A 19118-nucleotide genomic window follows, 5' to 3' on the forward strand; every position below is an offset into this window, starting at 1 on the left:
AGTAACCTGACCTAGTGGGTGGCATCCCTGCCCACGGGATGTCACACTACATCTTTAAACTTTCTTCCAACCCAAGCCGTTCTATGACAAATACATATTGTGACTCCTATTTGCTTCCTGTGCACAAGAATTTGGAGAAGGTGAAAGGAGAGTTAGATGAGACTCAGTGAACATACTACTGTCCCTTTCAGACCAATAACGTAAATTTATACCATGTTTTATTTTAGTTTGACTTGCCTTGATCCATAAACTAGCAAACTTTAGTCAACTTTGGCCTCTAGGCTTTAAAATGTATCAGAAATAAATCCTATTTATAGTCACAAGGCTGTTATTTCATACATTAACCGAATGTATGGTACTCTACACTTTTCACATTTGTTCACATCTAATACATACAACAGGGTATCTAAAATATCCAGTTTCAAACTTTGCATTCCATGAGGCAACACATTATCCAGCCCCTGGAGGCAAAGCCACAATGACCACATTGACAGAATTGATCAGTCTTAGGTTTGTGTGTAACAAACTTCTGTATTGTTCCAGGAACCATGATGTTACAGCTTAGCCTACAGTCAGTCCATCTACAGCTGTCGGCAAATCTTCATGAAAAAGAAAAAAATAATTGGCACTAGCTTCCACCTAATGGTTTTACAAATTTCAGCTGTATCTTGTAAACTACTTAAAACACTTAAAACTGCTTAAAACACTGTCGGAGTTTCATTCACAATTTAACTAAGGACAGGCAGGCAAGGCCTTTATTTGCTCAGCAAATGCACAAGCTAAGATGAAAATGTAAAACTAGAAAAAAAGGAAACTTTTCTGCAGGATCCAGAAGATAATATTCAGAGGATAAACAGGTAGGGACATCTAACTATCAGCACAGATGTCAGTTTTAACATGAACTGAACAAGAAAAACAACCAAGAGCCTCAGAGAAGCTACAGGCAGTAAAGGAAGTCATGCTCATCTCTTTGCCATTATGCCTCTTTTTTCACATATACTGCTGACTTGTTCTGCAGCAACTACCTTGCACCTGCACCAGTGCTCTAGCCTCTAAATTGACAGTGGAAAGCAAAAAGTTCACACTTTTCCCACATGTCTTTTGTACCTGTTCCTTGAATACAGTAGATGAAATTCTGTGTGTCCGAAGCCAAGTTTCATATGGCTTATGTAACTTATGGGTATGCAAAATCCAAGTCACAATCTGGCCCTGAAATAGTATTAAGTAGTCTCTGAAGCAGAGCTTCTTTATGTAAGACATTTAAAATTGAATGAGGCATAACACAGGAGAGCATATCGTAGAAAAAACTTGTGTCCTGACTAAGCTGGGGAGGAAGAAAGGAAGGAACAGAAATGAATGGCCCAGTTAGTAGAAATGAACAGTGTTTTGCAGTTATAAATAAATTGGGGGTTTCGTGAATGAAAATAACAAATGACCAGGGGAATGTAGGGGAAACACAGATTCAAACAGTGGCCCAGTAGAGGGAAGGCAGTAGTTGTCAAGCAACTTGCATGAAGGGCACACAATACTCCAGTGAATTACAGTGTAATGTGTTTTGTTTCTGCTCAGCACATTTCACATGCCCTTCATGAAGAGAAAAAAAAATCACTGCTCAGTCCACCACTGGAAGCCAATGAAAATAGGCAAAAGTTGAATCTTGTCATCTGTGTGCCGATGCATTGCAACATGACAAGCATCCACAAGCAATAAATTCGTAATGCAAAAAGGAATCATAATTCAAGGCCTGCTCCAGCATATTTCAGGTTAGAGCAGAAAAAAAAAATATATTTTGAAATGGGGTCATAGGTATAGACAGGGCTGAGCTGGTGTGCTGTTCAGCTGTAAGAAATATCTTTCACCTTACTTTCAGAGATTTAATGGGCATGGAAGATGGAGAACAAGTACAAGAGGGATCTGTGAGCAAAAATAAAAAGAGTAAGTAAAGGTTAGTTGTGACAGTCTCCTCAGGTTAAGACCTTATTCAAAGATGTGGTGGTTTTACTCAGCTGGGCAGCTGAGCTCCACCACAATCACTCTCTCACTCCCCCTCCTCAAAGGGAAAGGGGGAGAAAATACAATGCAAAGGGCTCGAAGGGATGAGATAAGGACAGGGAGACCACTCAGCAATTACCATCACAGCAAAATAGACTCAGCATTGGGAGATTAATAAAATTTATTAACTATTACTAACAAGTTAGAACAGTGAGAAACAACAAGAAGAAAAAAAAAAAAAGTAAAATCACCTTCCACCCATCCACCCTGTTCCACCTCCTCCCCCCAAGCAGCACAGGGAAATGGGCAATGGGGGCTGCGGTCAGTCCCTAACACTTCATCTCCACCGCTCCTTCAGGGTCACTCTGCCCCTGCTCCCCGTGGGGTCCCTCCCACGGGATGCCGTCCTGCCCGAACTGAGCCTGCGGCGGCTGCCCACAGGCAGCAGCTCTTCAAGAACTGCTCCCACACGGCTCCGTACCACGGGGTCCATCCCCCAGGAGCAAACTGCTCCAGCACGGGTCCCCCACGGGCGGCAGCTCCCCCCAGACCCCCTGCTCCTGCGTGGGCTCCTCTCCACGGGCTGCAGCTCCGGCCCGGGGCCTGCTCCTGCGGGGGCTCTCCATGGGCCGCAGCCTCCTCCAGGCCACATCCACCTGCTCCACGTGGGCTCCTCCACGGGCTGCAGCGTGGAGATCTGCTCCGTGTGGGACCCATGGGCTGCAGGGGGACAGCCTGCTCCACCAGGGGCCTCTCCACAGGCCGCAGGGGAACTGCTGCTGCCTGCCTGGAGCACCTCCTGCCCTCCTTCTTCACTGACCTGGGGGGCTGCAGGGCTGCTTCTCACTCCTTGCTCTCCCAGCTGCTGTTGTGCAACAGGTTTTTTTCCCTTTCTTTAATCTGTTCTCCCAGAGGTGCAAACAACGTCACTTATTGGCTCTGCTCTGGCCAGGAGTGGATCCCTTTGGAGCTGGCTGAAACTGGCCCTTATCTAACATGGGACAGCTTCTGGATTCTTCTCACAGAGGGCACCCCTATAGCAACCCACTACCAAAACCTTGACATGTAAACCCAGTACAAAATACAAAGTAGTATGGTGTTGAACAACATACATGCTGGGTTGAAAGACAAGCCAAATCGTATATGTAGCCTCAGTGGTTTGCTGTGCAAGCATCATGCAAAAATCTGTATCATCTGTTCAATGAACAGCTCAGCTCAACTGAAATGACTTTCAAAAGAAAATCACACAAAAAAAAAATACTTCCACGATGACCGTTCTTGTCCATGTGGAAACACTAACTACAGTTAGGAAAGTATAAAACATGAAATGAAAATTTCTTCAACAATTTGAAAACACATTAAAATTTTGTCTGAGAAGAAATCAGTACAAGAAGAAGTAAAACGTGTAATGGTAACTGTTATAAAAAGGATAGATACAAACCCCTCTAACCTTCAAACGTATTAAAAATTGCTTTAACAGCAAGGTCACTGAGGCATCTTCAACTGAATTGGAATTGAAATTGGAGACTCATAAACAAGTGCCTTCACTAGAGGGTTTACTAGGTGTAGAAAGTTTCTCATTTTTAGTTCAGATAATATTTCATAATACTTTAATGACTGGAAAGCATTCCCAAAGTGAATATAATGATCTAATGAATTTTACTCTGCATGACTAGAAATTGCCCATTGCTTAGAGATCTTCCAAGCAACAGAAAAGCAAGTTAAATACGTAGGACTACAGTAAAGCCATTGTCCCTAAAGTTTGGTTACTTTGTAAAAGAAATTCACAGAACATCTTTGTGGGCTTCTAAGCTTATTCTTTCAATATTCATAATAAGCTTCTAGGCTTATTCTTTCATCTTCACAAGTCTTATGAGGAGTGTCTGAGGGAACTGGGGTTGTTTAGTCTGGAGAAGAGGAGGCTCAGGGGAGACCTTATTGCTCTCTACAACTACCTGAAAGGAAGTTGTGGGGAGCTGGGGATCAGCCTTTTCTCACAGATAAATAGTGATAGGACAAGAGGGAATGGCCTCAAGTTGCACCAGGGGAGGTTCAGGTTGGAAGTTGGGAGAAATTTCTTCTCAGAAAGAGTGGCTAGGCATTGGAATGGGTTGCCCAGGGTGGTGGTGGCGTCATCATTTCTGGGAGTGTTTAAGAAAAGGTTGGACGTGGTGCTTAAGGGCATGGTTTAGTGGGTGACATTGGTGGTAGGGGGATGGTTGGACTGGATGATGATCCTGGAGGTCTTTTCCAACCTGAATGATTCTATGATTCTATGTTACACTGTTGAGAGGCTAGAGCCTGAGCTGGAAAACTTCGCTGTGGAGCATGTGGAACAAGGTAAATAAAGCTGCAATTTGCAAGGTCCTGCACTTTTGCCACCTAACCTAAACCATAACAGTGACCTAAAAGAAAGCTGGAGAAGGGACTCCATCAGGGAGCGTAGAGTTGGAACAAGGAATAATGGCTTTGAACAGATGGAGGGCAGGTTACGAGTAGATGTGATGTGAGGAAGAAATTGTTCACTCAGAGCACAAAGCACACATGGGAATTAGGGCTGAAGATGCACCTTGCTTCTATTCTTTTCCATAAATTAATTTTAATTACCTAAAAACCAGTGTTAAAAATAAACCCAGGGCACAGGATAGGAGGTGGAGGGCAGTCCCAGTGGCCGAGGAGGACCCCTTCTCTCTGGCAAGCCAAATGGCCCAGGGGAGACAGCCCCAGAAAAGGGGCCCTCAGCCACCCCAACCCTTCTCCTTCTTCCATGTGAGGGCATCTTCCAGGCCGCCCCCAACACAGCTGCCTTTGGCCACACATGGGCCACTCCATCATAGAGGCTTGCTGAGGTCACAGTGGCCACCACTGCCACGACTTTGCTGCAGGCCCTATAAAACAGGACCCCTGCAGCTGGCCCACTACTTGCTGAGCTTCTAGGCCCTCTGACAGCCAACGTGTGTGGCAGGAAGACGAGCCAAAGCAGCAAGGCGAGCGGCAGGCCTCCTCGGAGTGAGAGGACAGTGATGCAGTCCAAGGAAGCACCGAGGAGGAGTGCACCCAACAAGAAGGAGACGTGTCAAGGGCAGAGGGATAGCGCCTGTGGCACAAAAGACACCAGTGCCCAAGGGACCTCTGGTGCACAGCCCACAGACACTTACAGGTGGTACCACTGGCACCGCAACGACGCAGGGAACAGGCCGCCCCCTCAGCCATACAGCGACAGGGGGCCTGGGCCTTCCCAATGGCGCAACGGTGGCATGGGGCAAAGGCAGGAGCATCAGCTGGACAACCATGTGGAGGAGAAGCATGCCTATCATCCAGAATGCAGCATGGGACCCAGCCATGGCCATAAACCAGACAGCAGCATCAAACCCATGCATGAAAATCAACCGGAGAGTGGCATGGGAACTCGGCATGGGACTGGGCGACCCCCTGGTTCGGCACCCTGGCCGGAAAACATTCCAGATGGAAGGCATCCCCTTTGGGCTGTCCAAGGCAAGGACTGGCTTGTCCTTCTGCCAAACACCGTGGAGCCCATGGAGATGGACGCACCAAAAGATGTGGAGGAACCAATGGAATTGGATCCACCTCGGCTAGATCAGACCCGCGACTACCCCGGCATGCCTCTGCTCCCTGCCATCAGAGCGCACCAACAGCGTCGTAGGAGTGCCCGGTGAGCTCCCTACTCGTCGCACAGGCTCCATCCCCAGCATTAGCTTGGAGCCGCCAAACACCACGGACATCCCACAGGCTCACCTGAGAGGTGTCCTGGCAATAAAGAACTCTGTTGCCAATTCTCAGGGGTTGTGTGAGTGCTTCTTTCCCATCCCCCAGCCCTTGTGTGAGAGGTGGCATCCCTTCTGCACAGAGCCTCGAGGAAGAGCACAAGCGAGGACCCAGCTTCCTTCGGGCTGCTGCGCTGGGGTGACAGGAGGAGTCCCTGAGGGCCACCATGCACCTTTAACATTTGTGAAAATAGACCAAGGGGTGAAAATAGTAGTGTGTAAGCGAATATGGGTGGCTAATTTCTTATCTTAGGAGTGAGTTTCTATATCTGAGTAATTGGTAACGACAGACATGGAGAAGGCTGAGGTACTCGGCAACTGCTTTGCCTCTGTCTGCACTGGTGGACGGGCTTCCCAAGTCTTTCATTTCCCTGAACCCATTGATGGAGGCTGGAGTATCAAAGTCCCACTCACTGTAAGCAAAGAGCAGGTTCAAGACCACCTGATGAATTTAAGCAGGTACAAGTCTATGGGATCTGATGACATGAATCCCAGGGTCCTGATGGAACTGGCTGATGGGGTTGCCAAGCCTCTCTCCATCCTAGTTGAAAAGTCCTGGCATTTGGGCGATGTCCCTGGTGAGTGGAAAAATGGAAACGTCATGCCCCTACTCTTCAACAATTAAAACAAAGAATTGAACAAAGAGCACTACTCTTCAACAATTAAAACAATTAGGAGACATTTCTTCTCAGAAATTGGAAATCGGAATTGGCATTGGAACGGGTTGCCCACGGAAGTGGTCCCTGGGGTTGTTCAAGGAAAGTTTGGACATGGTGCTTAGGGACATGGTTCAGTGGGTGACATTGGTGGTAGGGGGATGGACCAGATGATCTTGGAAGTCTTTTCCAACCTTAATGATCCTATGATTCTATGATTCTATAATATAATCCAGATCCAGGTACAAACCTTTCCTTGCTGAAATAATTAGGATTTTCATTTTTAAGTTCTATTATGCAAGAACTTTAACGAAAGTGTTTAGGAAGGAACATTTTCTAATTTTTGTATTTGATTTCTTGATTATTCAACCTGTCATCTGAAATAAGTTCTTCTTAGCATTTAATAAAAATGAAGGCTATATAAGGAGTATTTCATCACCACTCCAATGTGAATGGAATAAGCAAAAAAGAACAAAGTTAACTCTCACAGCGTATATAGAGTGCTACAAGTGTAAAGTACAAAAAAACTGAGAGTTTTTGTGAGCAGGTAGGAGTAGGCTACACTAAGGAAGTTCAGTTTTGAATATCCATAAAAGTAGTTTGTTGGGTAAAAAAAGTAGATTTTTCACAAACACTTTTTCTAGTAGATTATGAAAGCACATCTTTCTTCTAGAATTTACATAAAGTGTAACTGTATTTGGAGTATGAGGAAATACATTGTGTTAGTTAAATACAATTCTCATATTACATTCAGAAAGAAAAATGATTCTGTCCACTGCTATAAGAGGATCCCCTGTTGTTAGCTCCAGAGCTACTGCTGAACAAGTAATTATTGAAGCAGTGCATATATTAATACATATATTAATAACACTAATAATTGTTTTAATACATATATTAATTACACACCTTTTTAAGCACAGGTAAAGTTTTTGTCCAACCTAAATAAGAACACCTTATCTTCTCTGTACCCTAGTCTATTGTTTCCTTATCTATGGTGTGCAGTAACTCTGTTTCAGACCTTCTCTGTTGATGCAAGAATTCTTTGCTTTTCCATTTTTTTTTCATTATCTTCCTTTCTGACAAGTTATGATGGTCATCCTACATCTTGTGACTGGCCAAGGAAGCTCCAGCCCTCTTTACAGCCCTGGTAAAACCGTACTCACAGGGTGACAGAAATAGCAGCATATACGGTTGTTTCACAAATGGTACTGAGAAACCAAAATAGCAATGCAAGGCAGCAGGGATATCAGTGTGTATAAATACCTAAGGGAGGGTGCAAAGAGGACAGAGCTAGGCTCTTTCTAGTGGTGCCCTGTGACAGAACAAGAGGCAGCGGGCACAAACTTGAACACAGGATGTTCCCTCTGAACACTAGCCAGCATTTCTGTACTGTGCAGGTGACAGAGCACTGGCACAGGCTGCCCAAAGAGATTGTGGAGTCTCTGTCCTTGTAGATCTTCATAAGCCACCAAGACATGGCCCTGGGCAGCCTGCTCTGGGTGTCCCTGCTTGGGCAGAGTGTTGGACCAGGTAACCTCCAGAAGTCTCCAAAGAACCTGACTAAACAACCATCAGGTTTTCATCCATTAGTCTATCTATTACAATCCCTGTAAAGGCATATTAGTACAAAACTAGGAGTAAAAAACATTTAAACTTCCCAGCTCTGATGGAAACTTAGTAATGCGGATTTAAGCAGAGAATATAGTCTCCGTGTTCCCACTTTCCCTCTCTATGAAAAGGTGATAATGTATTTCCTCTCCCTCCTAAATTATACACACATACACCATTACATATACTCAAGAACCCCATCTGGTCTATAATATGCTAGTGTTCACATCTAAGTTAATTGGAAACACAAGGTGTTTTTTAAATAAACAAACATCACTTACCACAGGTTGATCTTTGTAAACAGTTCATTATTTTACTGCATAAACTGAGATGTAATTTCTTCCTGTTGACGTACTCTTGGCTGAATGGATAGTGTGACTCTCACAGAGCAAAGGAATGATATCTCTCTGACCCACTAAATGTTTGCTCACATATTTCATGAAAAATGCAATGAAGAAAACCTCTAGGGTAGTTAGGGGCGGGGGTGTCTGCATCAGTATGTTTTAAAACATAGAGATTATGGAAGAGTAAAGGTCTCTTCTTTCCAGACTAATTATGACCGCATGACAGCATTCTAAAACTAGGTCTAAGAAGCAGGGAAGGGAAAAGAAGGGGAAAAGGGAAAGAAAAAGAGCAGGATAGGAGAGATGTATGAGTAGTTGAATTCTGAAGGAAAAGAAGGGGAAAAGTAAGTAAAAGAATTTGATCCAATCTGAATTTGCTGTCGTGATTCTGTACTTGAAGCTTGGAACACTGAAGAAGAGTCAAGAAGCTAGTGAACCACTATTAAAAAATCTGCTTAGGCTTCCAGGAATGCTTAGACCTTAGTGGCTGCTCCATCCCCAACTTTTCCCCTCTCCAGTTACCAATTTGAAAGTTACACTCTGAAGCCAGGACAACACAGAATAGAATTGTTTAGAATGGCTTTTTTAAAAATACAAATAACACGGCTACTTAAGGGAAATCAAAAACACTGTTGACCCTAAGCTGGGACTTTTACACCTATCCACTGACAGCCTTGTACTTGGCTAAATAAAAGAGAAAGAAAATGTCCAAAAGTAAAGCACACATTTATTTTTAGCATGCTTTTTCACTATCTGCTTGCAATAGTCACTTTTTTTCTCCCATCCTGTACTTGGACTGAAAGTTCCCCATGGCAGGGACCATTTTCATTTAGTACAACGGAGTGCTCTCTACTGTGGTTGTAGCAGTCAAGAGGTACAGTATAAAGGTATTTAGAACTCATCATTATAATGGCATTCATACTCAGAACTGTTATTGTTTGTAGATGCTACTTCCCCCATGCTGTTTGGTAAAAAGCCTTTACTGCAGGGTGTCATGCAAGCCCTGGCACTAAATAGCAAGGTTCCACTTCCAAGGAAGATGTATGAAAAAATGGAAGGAGTTGATTAACTTTCCATCAGGTTGACATTAATTCACAAAGAACCTACTCCCACCAATATGACTGCAGATGTCAGCCTGGAAATGCTGAAAAGCTTCAAGTCTCAGCCCAGTGTTAGGCTGAAACTTGGCAGCTCCAGAGGGAAATCAGGACATGGCCAGATGGGAAGAGAGGTGAGCCAGAGCCAAGAGTCCAGAGAGAGGGAATCTGGCAGCCAGGAAACAAAACCTTGGTTTAACTACATAGAAACCATCCTGTAATATTTCCATCTGTCTTCCTCACTATTTTGTAATTTTTCCACATTAATCATTCCACCCAGAACAGGGCAACATTGTACCCCAGAGCTGAAGTCTAGTGTTCAGTGCTCCAGTGGCGAACCAAAGGGAAAGAGCCAGTTGGTGACTTGGGCATAGCTTAGCAAAAGTAGAATGATCACAGTTTAATTCAATTGTTGCTACCTTGTAAAAGAGAGAGAAAGAAAGAAGAAGGAAAAAAATATCCAACACTTTTGATGTTTACCTCTGCACTCTAGTGTTCTGTTCCTCCTTATTTCACATATTTCATATTGCTCCCAAATTTTTTTCTGGAGTGAGCTTACAAGACCTCTCCAAGTTACAATCCAGTGTTGGTTCACCCCTTGGCTGCTCTGCCTGGACAGTACACATCATATTTTTTACCACTTTGGTTCACAACCAAACACTCATAAAACATTACATACACATGAAAGGACCAGTATGGTTCATGTATGATTCAATCACAGCTCATCAAAGTCCTTTGGGTAATTTGAACAGAGGGAATAAATAAATAAGCAAATAAATAAATAAATAAATAAAAACACACATATTTCAAAACCATCATGCCCCATGCTCCATGAAGGGGCTTAAGCGGTCCTAGAAAAAAATCTGCAATGTGACTGCAATCTATTCTGATTCCCCCTTTTTATCAGATGTAATTAGTGCAGAAACATCAGTTAAGTTTATGTTACCAGTCGTCATCTGGAGATCTGGAGGAGCCTTCCCCTCCACTGATTGATACAGAGGGAGTTTAAGGAGACCAGTCTCCTGACTTAATCATCTAAATTAATTCCCTAAAGATGAACATTGTGAGTACTTCCTGTGTGTGACTAAACTCATGGCATTTGTTCCAATGGAAATGAACACTAGTAATTCAGACAGGTTTTTGCACTAGGATGCATCCAGGAAATTACCTGATGATGAAGTAGAATTACAGTGTCTTTTCTTTATATAGGGCACCTTTAATGATAAGCTTTATACAAGATTCTCCACTGTAAAATTTTAGCTGTGTTCAGGAAAAAAAAATTATATATATATATATATATATTTGATTGCCAAAGATGGTATTATTGTTGTACCTGGCACATGGCAAGCCAAAGATCATAAAGCATGTTTCAGGCTACAATGAGAACTAACCCTAATTCTCTTGAATCACAAACATGCTGCTTGGGTATAGAGTCTCGTTTCTCTCTGAAGAGCAAAACCTATATGAAATGCAGAACAGATAATATATGCTTTTCTCTCTATCAAAAAATTCATGGGAGAATATGGACAGCTTTTCACACACAGCTTTTAGAATGAAAAACAAACTTCCTGGTAAATTTAAAATTTTTAAGCACCAGTTCTTTGCTTAATCGAGCTTATATTAGGAGAATGTCTAGCATATTTTAACAGTCGCTTTTGCAGTTCTGAAAATATTTCCAAAGAACAGATTTTTATTTTTTTTTCTTCAAAAATCTTCTGCATCCTGTGGAATGCTGCTAATTCTTTTAGTAGTGATTAGGCAAGCATGTAGTTACATTAAGTTAGCAGAGCTGGAAAAAAGAAGCAAAACAAGTTCACTGAATATAACAGCATGTATAGTTTACACTTCACCCTAGAGAGATCTGTCAGCGTACAGACTTTGCAAGTGTCACTGTTAGACCAAAACATTATGATCAGTTGTCTCAAGAGTAGTGGTGAAGAGAATTTCTGGGAACAGAGAGCATAAGAAAAATTAAGTGCACTGCAAGGCACCGCAGAAATCACAGAATCACAGAATGGCCAAGGTTGGAAGGGACCACAAGAGAATTAATGCACAACAAAATCACAAGAACATGAAATTTTGGAAAGATGTGAATTTGGTAGTCAGACATCAGAAGAAGAATGAAGAATAGATCTACAGAGCTTGACGAAAAGGCAAGAATAAAACTCTGAAACAAAAACTGAAGGGAATGGGGGCATTTCAGAAATGTGCAAGTATTCTGAAACAGATGGTCCTTGGAAAGGAAGACAAGACTAGGGAAAAAAAAGGAAAAAAAGAGGATGAGCAGATGTTATCAATGCTTCATGTGAATGACTGGTAGGACTAAATTCTACCCCAAAACTGGGATGATGGGAGAAATTACATCATCACCAGGAAAGGTATGCGTCATTACCAGAACACACTCACATGTCTAGAGTTTCACTTGGATAGCCAGAGCCAAAGACAAATTTGGAAGTCAGATGGAATGCAGAGGAGTCAAAATAAATGAAGCATAACCAGCCCTACCAGAGCAGATGGTTTGAGATGCTGCTGGACAGACTTGACTCCTGCCTCAATGTCACTGAGAGATTAGTGCCATGGGGATGCAGAAAGTGACTAATTAGAACACTTCTCTGCAAGTTCCTTGATTTTTTGACCTTCCCTAATCCTTATTTTGCAGTGAGAACAGTAAGACTTAAGCACATGGTTGGGATTTAGTGTGAGGAGGTTTCAAGAAAAGGAGATATTTTATCTTCGTTTTAAATTTACACAATGAAATCTTAATTCTACCAGGGACTAAATAGAATTCCCTCTTCTTTATTTTATTTTTCAAGGTCCTTCTTTTCTTCTCTTTTTCCTTTCCAAAGGCCAAATGTTTTCAAAGCTTTATAGATTGATTCAGCACTGAATTAGCTACTATTCAATGTTCACCTGTGAACTAATATCCAATGCTCTTGAAGTGACATACACAAGTGGAGCTGTCAGAAACTATCATGCCTGGAACTCCCCTACTCTTTTTAAGCTCAATGAGTTGCACTATCCAAAAGGAATTAGTGAGTGAACTCCCTGACCTCCATTCATTACCACCTTTCTGACCATGAAGAACAGCATGTGAAGCATATGCAGTCCTCTAGACCAAAAACTTCCATAAGAAAAAAACCCACATGAGTAGAATCAGCCTCCATTGTCTGGTTTCAGTTCAGGTCACAACCATAAGCATGGTAACATGCTTGCTCTAATTTCAGTTCTCTGTGACAAGGCTGTTATCTGTGCACTGAGGCTTCAGTTAGTTAAAGTGGAAAGTATCACTTATTCTTCCAGAAAATAAATATCTGGATTTGTTAGTGCCTTAAACCAACACACTTCTCACATTAATCTTCTGTCAATTAAGGAAACACATCGATATGACTCCAAAAGGTACACAATACTTTCACACACACACTAGAATTTTTTCACAACCTGTGTTCATTCTTATTTAATTTGAAACCTGATTAGAGGGCCAGAATTGCTACAGCCCTTGGGAAATAACAGTTACAGGCACTGGCTAGATTTTTTAGGATAAAACTAGATTCAAAGTAAGTCAGAGAGCAGCAAAATCCCTATTTTAAAAATAATTTCAGCCCATCGCTTTTTTTTTTTTTTTTTTCTCACAGAAACTCATCTCAAGATTCTGTCACCCACAACAGCTATCTTTATTTGCCAGCAATCTGTGCATCAGGACCAGGACACCACTTTGTGACTACGCATTGCTGAGACCTTTCCTCCAAGTTCACTCCACTCTACAGCAGCAGGATCTGCAAAGAATAACAAGGCTCTGTTATGAAAGACCACAATACCAAATCTTTAGTCCCAACACAAGATTGGTCCTCATGCCATGATGTTGTGATAGAGAAAAGCTGATATAAATGACTGATGGCAAGAGTAAGTGAGTACAACAGACCAAATACAGCTCTGTGCTTGTCATTACCAGTTATGTCATTGTTTCAGTTGAACTAACATTTCTCAAGAGACTAATTGTTATTTGACTCCCTATTATTTACAATAGGTTGCAAGGTAGACCAGAGCTCAACACTCACTTTGTATAACCATGGGTAAAAAAAATGCTTTCAAATTACAGTAGGTCTGGAACATCAACACTTGCCTCTCTGGGACGGAATTGCTCCCAGACCTTTTCCAAGTCCTGTGGGATATTTTTATTGACTGTGATGTTCTGCTGCTTGAAAACATCAGAGAGTAAATGATTAGAGAGAGTTATCTTAGTCCAGCTTAAGTCAATGAGAGCTTCACACTGGCCTTCAAATATGGGCAGATTTCATCTTAAAAATTTTCTTATTCTTTATTTTGACTGGGGGAAGAGGAAAGTAACATAACAGACACTCAGATAGGCAACCTGAATTATGTAAATGTGTCAAGTATTTTATATCAGTCTTACTTAATTTGATATTAGAAAAGAATGTCTTAAGTGCTACAAGTAAGCAGACAGCCCCTGGGTTGGATCCATATTGTGAGGAAGTTTTTCCCTGCCCTGTGAGTGCCTAGGACAGGACTGTATAACATGCTGATCTCTAAAGAATTTGCTTATCTAGTGGGAGGTCAAGAGGAGGTGAGGAGCAACGCGGGAGCACATACTAGCAAGTAGCTCCAGGCCACAGCCTGCTAAGCAGTACAGCCTCTTCTGGGCAGCACCAGAGCTAATATGCCCTGACAGACAAAAATCGGTCCCATGCAGAGCCATGAAAGTGACTTTGTGCCAGGCATTCCTGTTATGTTGTTCTCAGGCTAGCAAGTCCTGCCAGAATCAGTGCTGGGAGGTTTGTGCAGAGACAACCAAGAGGAATAGGGATGACTGTTATTGTAGTGCTGGTGCTGAGCCAGAGTGACTCATCCTAATAGTCTCCATATAGCCAGCTGTGGATCCTAGTAATTCTTGTACTTGCAGGATTTTTCTATCAGTCAGATTTTGCCAGTGCCTCAGTAGCATCGACTGTGGAGAGCTGGCATCCTGTTGCATCGGTCCATCTCTCAAGGTAGTTCCCTAGGAAGAAAGATGGTCATAAAGTACAGAGAAGTCACCTGTCTCTGCCACAGAGAATCTTGGCTCTTGTAGTCTACTTTCAGGGAGATTTTTACTGCTTGAAACCCAGGGAACAGAAAAAAGAACCCAGACTCTCAATCAAATGTGGAAGCTTCTAGGCTTAGTTTCCTCAGGTGTGTTATCTAAGCTGCAAGAGAGTAGAAATTATGCTAAACTTCTGCACATTTCTGCAGAAGCTTTACTTTAGACAAAAATGCAAAAGTGATTGGTATGAAATTTAACTTGGATGATAAACACACAGTAAGAAAAAGCAAACAGTTCTAAGAAAGGGAAATGCACCAAATGTCAGAAAACAGGTTGTGCATCCACCCAGATGTTCCATACATTCCTTTCCATACGTGCACAGAAAGAGAACATAACTCATAAAAATGTAGCACTTCTATTACACTAGAAATCAGAGCCTCTTCAAAAAAGAAGAGTGTAGTTGGAGAAAGACAATAATTATTTAGATTTCTGAATCCAGCAATGAAAGGGAAAAAAAACCTAGGATGACTTAAAGCTGAGCTTTTCATAGGAGGCTACAAAAACTAGGGTTGTCAGTTCACACACACACACACACAAATGTATATATATATAAATCCCAAACACTTCCTAATGGTGTCTATATTTATTTAAGTGTAAGAAAGAGTCTTTCAGTTCTGTAAGGGCAGGGATAGGACTCTTCTCTCTGCTTCATCTCTCCTCAGCCATATCATTCTGAGAATTAGCATATTAAAGTTTCTGATACTGTTTCATTCACAGTTTGAGTGGGCAGAAGGAAAAATAGCAGTATGGCTACTTTAAAACATTTCCTTAATGTAGAAATGTTAAGATTTTGAACATTTTTAATTTTCAGGATGATCTTATCTGTTATGTCAGACTGAGATACCCTTGCTCTGTGTTCTGTAAACCAATAGCACTATCTGGGAGCAAACTAAAGTGTATTCATGACTGTAAATGAGTATGCCTAAGCTTCTCTGAATTCAGACACAACCCTTTTAGGTTTATCATCCTGCTAGAAGAGTCAAGTCAGCTATAAGGATCTCTGAAAAAAATTGGGCATGCTGGACAACAAAATTGGATTTTGCTCTGATGTGTAAAACTCACCCACCTCTGTTCTTATATGGGAAGCATTAAGATTGTCTTGGCTTGAGGTACCAGACATGAAGAGCTGGCATAACTACACCTCTGGAAACTCTCTCTGGAAATTCAGAAAGTGATGAAAGGCAAAACCAAGTTTTAAAATTGATGAGAAAACAAAAGCCTAGTAGGGGCACAGATCTGGAGATAAAAAAAATAAACAATATTATATGGCATGCCTGAATGACAAACATGTTTACTAGAACACTGCCAGAAGCAGATGCATTAAAACAGTTGGACTTTATAAAGTAACTGATATTAAGGTGACCAGGCTCATACCATGGAGCTCTTGAAAAGAAGAGCTTTAACCTTTCAGCATAGATCACTCATACTTTATGAGGGATACATACAATTTAACTGATAAATTATCATCTGAAAAGTCTGAGCACTCATATTAAGGAGCTAGCTACATAGACCTTGGTCAGGAAAGAGGAACAGATTTCAGGGGGGGATTGCTTTTGTTTTTTTACATGAAAGAATGAAGTCATGCAAGGACAGGACTTTGGTTATGAGTTTCAACTTGCTTATTATGTACTGGGAAAGCTTTCAAGGATGAGGCAGAAATAATCCCAAGTGTCAGAATACTGAGTAGGAGGCAAGTGGCAATTTGGAGCTAAAATAAGCCGTTTTTTTAGACACAGTAGGCATATTACATTGTGGTTCCAAAAAAAAAAAAAAAGCTATTGTTGAATACTGACTTTTATTGAGTTGATAGAAGTCTTGCTCTTTACCTGAAACTGCAACATTTGAATGCCTTACTGGAGGCCTCTGTGTCTCCCTGACTTATGCAAAATTTACTTAAAATGGGTGGGACTTGAATTTTTAATTTTCTGAGAAATGACTAGGGATACAGATTTACTTTTTCTTCACAACTGAGAAAAAGAAATATTTCAGAAATATAAGAACATATGAAATCATGTTAAAAACTGAACTGTTTTACCACCTGAATTTTTATAGGAGTTGTTGACATCCTATCCAAGTATGAGTATATTTACTTGTACTTTGAGTCTCCAGGGCAGCCAGACTTGGATCATTTTGCATTTCCACAAACTCTGAACAGCAGATTTCAGAATGTCACATTATATCACAAAGAATGTCAGACACAAGCTGTGTTTTTGGCCGCTTAGGTCTGTTCTCCCTGTCTGGCAGCAAACCTGGGTTAGCAGACAGAAAGGAAGGGGTCTTACTCCAACATTTATTAAACAACAGAATTGACCATTGTTATTCTGGGTCAGACAGTAAAGAGGGGCTTATTAAGGTGTCTTGACATTATATTGTTACAGCACTGGATGCCTAAGACTAAGAAACAGAAGCTGTTTCATAATGCATGTACCTTGTGTGAAACCCTGTTAAACATTAGAAAAGGTTGATCATTGTTATTATCCTGACTGGGAATGGATCAGAACCAGAAAAACAGACGAGAGCATAGGAAACCGGTTGATAATCCAGACCCTGCTTCAGAGCCTTGTCCCTTGCTAACCCAGTTGTCAACACCTTACAGCATCCACCAAATGGCAGCAACACCCTGCTCAGGACTGCTTACATCCTTTTTCCCCCTCCTCAATGCCTCTCCTTGAGACTTGCTCCAGAACCTCATCACTAAGGGTTAGAACCATTTTCTGTTTCAGTCTATTCAGGGCCATTTTTTCCCCTGTTTTTATTGTGCCAAACCATCCTCTAGATTAAATATTTTATTATCTTTGGCACTATGACATTCCCAGCTGCAGCGATAAGTAGAACCATCTCACAGAAACTCTGTGAGCTGTCATCCTCTAACTCACCAACCCCATCAAGAAAGCAGTAGGGCCTGACATAACTTCAGCATCTGCTGTGGATCTCCTATTTCCTTCAGTATTCAGTGCTCCCTGCCCTGAGCATCACTGGACTGCAATACCATCCTTCCATTCTGTGCAGTTTTTGGTGCTACCCTTTCAATCACTGATGATTTTTGGGTTGGCTTGCTATTTCCTTCTTCAGCAAGATTAAGCAATAGAAAACTGTTACACCCCTGGATCCAACACCTCCTCCAATTTCCATATATTTTGTGCTATCTTACTATTCCAAACTGATATTCTGCCCTGAACATCAGAGGACACAGGAGTTGAGGGCAAAGTAGGAAAGTTTGGGGCCAAGACACAGAATATTATGTGATTCATTAGGCTGAAATTATGTAGCATGGGCTCCTCAGTTTAAGGCAGGAAAGCTGGCAGTGTTAATTGATTAGGAAATAATTGGACAGTCTTGCACAGTAAACTAAAACATTTACATACGAATTAAAAATTATGCAAATAGTAATAAAATGTATTTATTCTGTAACAGTAACACAGTACTCTGCTGGGGTTAGGAGCCCTCTAGGGAGTTCATGGGGATGGGGCAGCTGTCTTCAGGCGTGTAGTAGCAGTAAATTTCTTAAAGATGGAGACTTAATCTTATACAAAGAGGTAGCTGCTCTGCTGATGTCCTGTACCCTTCAGGACCTCTTTCTGTCATTCATCCTTTCTGTCATTAATCCACACTCATGTCTATCTCTCCAGCTAAGACCATGAACACAGTGCTGCAGGCTACCCATGCCATTGCCAGGATCTAAACAAAGGCTTTCTTAAGACCTCCCACTCAGGACTTTTAAAATTAATAAGACTGGGAAGAGAAAATCCACTGAACCTTCTCTAGAGGAAGAAATCAGTAACAACAACAACAAACCTACCTGTATGTTTGCATGGCCTGGTGGCATCTGGGCCAAATACACTGCCAGTCAGGCTGTGCAGGACCTTTACACAGCTTCCTTCCTGATACTGATACCTGAAAGAGAACTGAAAGCCTGAACACAGCAAGAGCAGAGACCATTCACCAGACCTATAATGTATGATGGATGGACTAACCCAATTTGAACAGCATAAAGGATACATGCCAATTAACAGGTATGATGAGTGGTAGACTCATGTACAGTCTCAATCAAATACCTGACTTGGACTGAATCTTCCTGTCAGCTGTGGCACCTTGTATCCTGAGTGTCTTACTTGTGTATTAATGTCGGAGTCATCAAGCCTAGCACTATTTCTTTTCATTTACTTTCTCATAATAACTATCTACATATGTAGACAACAGCATTACCTGTACACCAGTCAGTCTAAAATGAGAGTAAGATTAACAGCATGGATGAGGATGAATGGAAAAGTTTTATGTATTTTAATTTTAGTAAGTGGAAAGTAAAATCCTATTATCTTTAAAAATTATTATTATTATAATGTTATTTTACTTTAAAGTTACTTCAAAAAGTTACAATAAAAAGCCACTTCCTCCTTTTCTACTTTACTTTTCTAGTACAGATTGGAAGGCTACTGGTCACTGACAGTGGTAGGATACTACAGACAATGGCAAAACAGTCAGATCCACCATGGAAAATCTTATGTTTCAGTCTCACAGAGTTCATTACTTGGGGTTTA

At 41.6% G+C, this 19118-nt stretch overlaps 1 long non-coding RNA gene across 1 annotated transcript in view; it reads right to left on the reverse strand.

Moving 5' to 3' along the window:
* Nucleotides 1-12694: 12694 nt before the first annotated feature.
* The window catches only part of LOC308191840, a 46876-nt gene continuing 40452 nt past the window's right edge, over nucleotides 12695-19118 (reverse strand). Inside the window, exons 2-3 of the long non-coding RNA XR_013948303.1 lie at nucleotides 18380-18474; nucleotides 12695-13255 (exon numbers count right to left, since the gene is read on the reverse strand). This is a non-coding gene — a long non-coding RNA (uncharacterized lncRNA). The remainder of the gene's footprint in view (nucleotides 13256-18379; nucleotides 18475-19118) is intronic.

This window comes from Anser brachyrhynchus, assembly GCF_964034855.1.
Source record: "Anser brachyrhynchus genome assembly, chromosome: 1".
Classification (NCBI taxonomy): Eukaryota; Metazoa; Chordata; class Aves; order Anseriformes; family Anatidae; genus Anser; species Anser brachyrhynchus.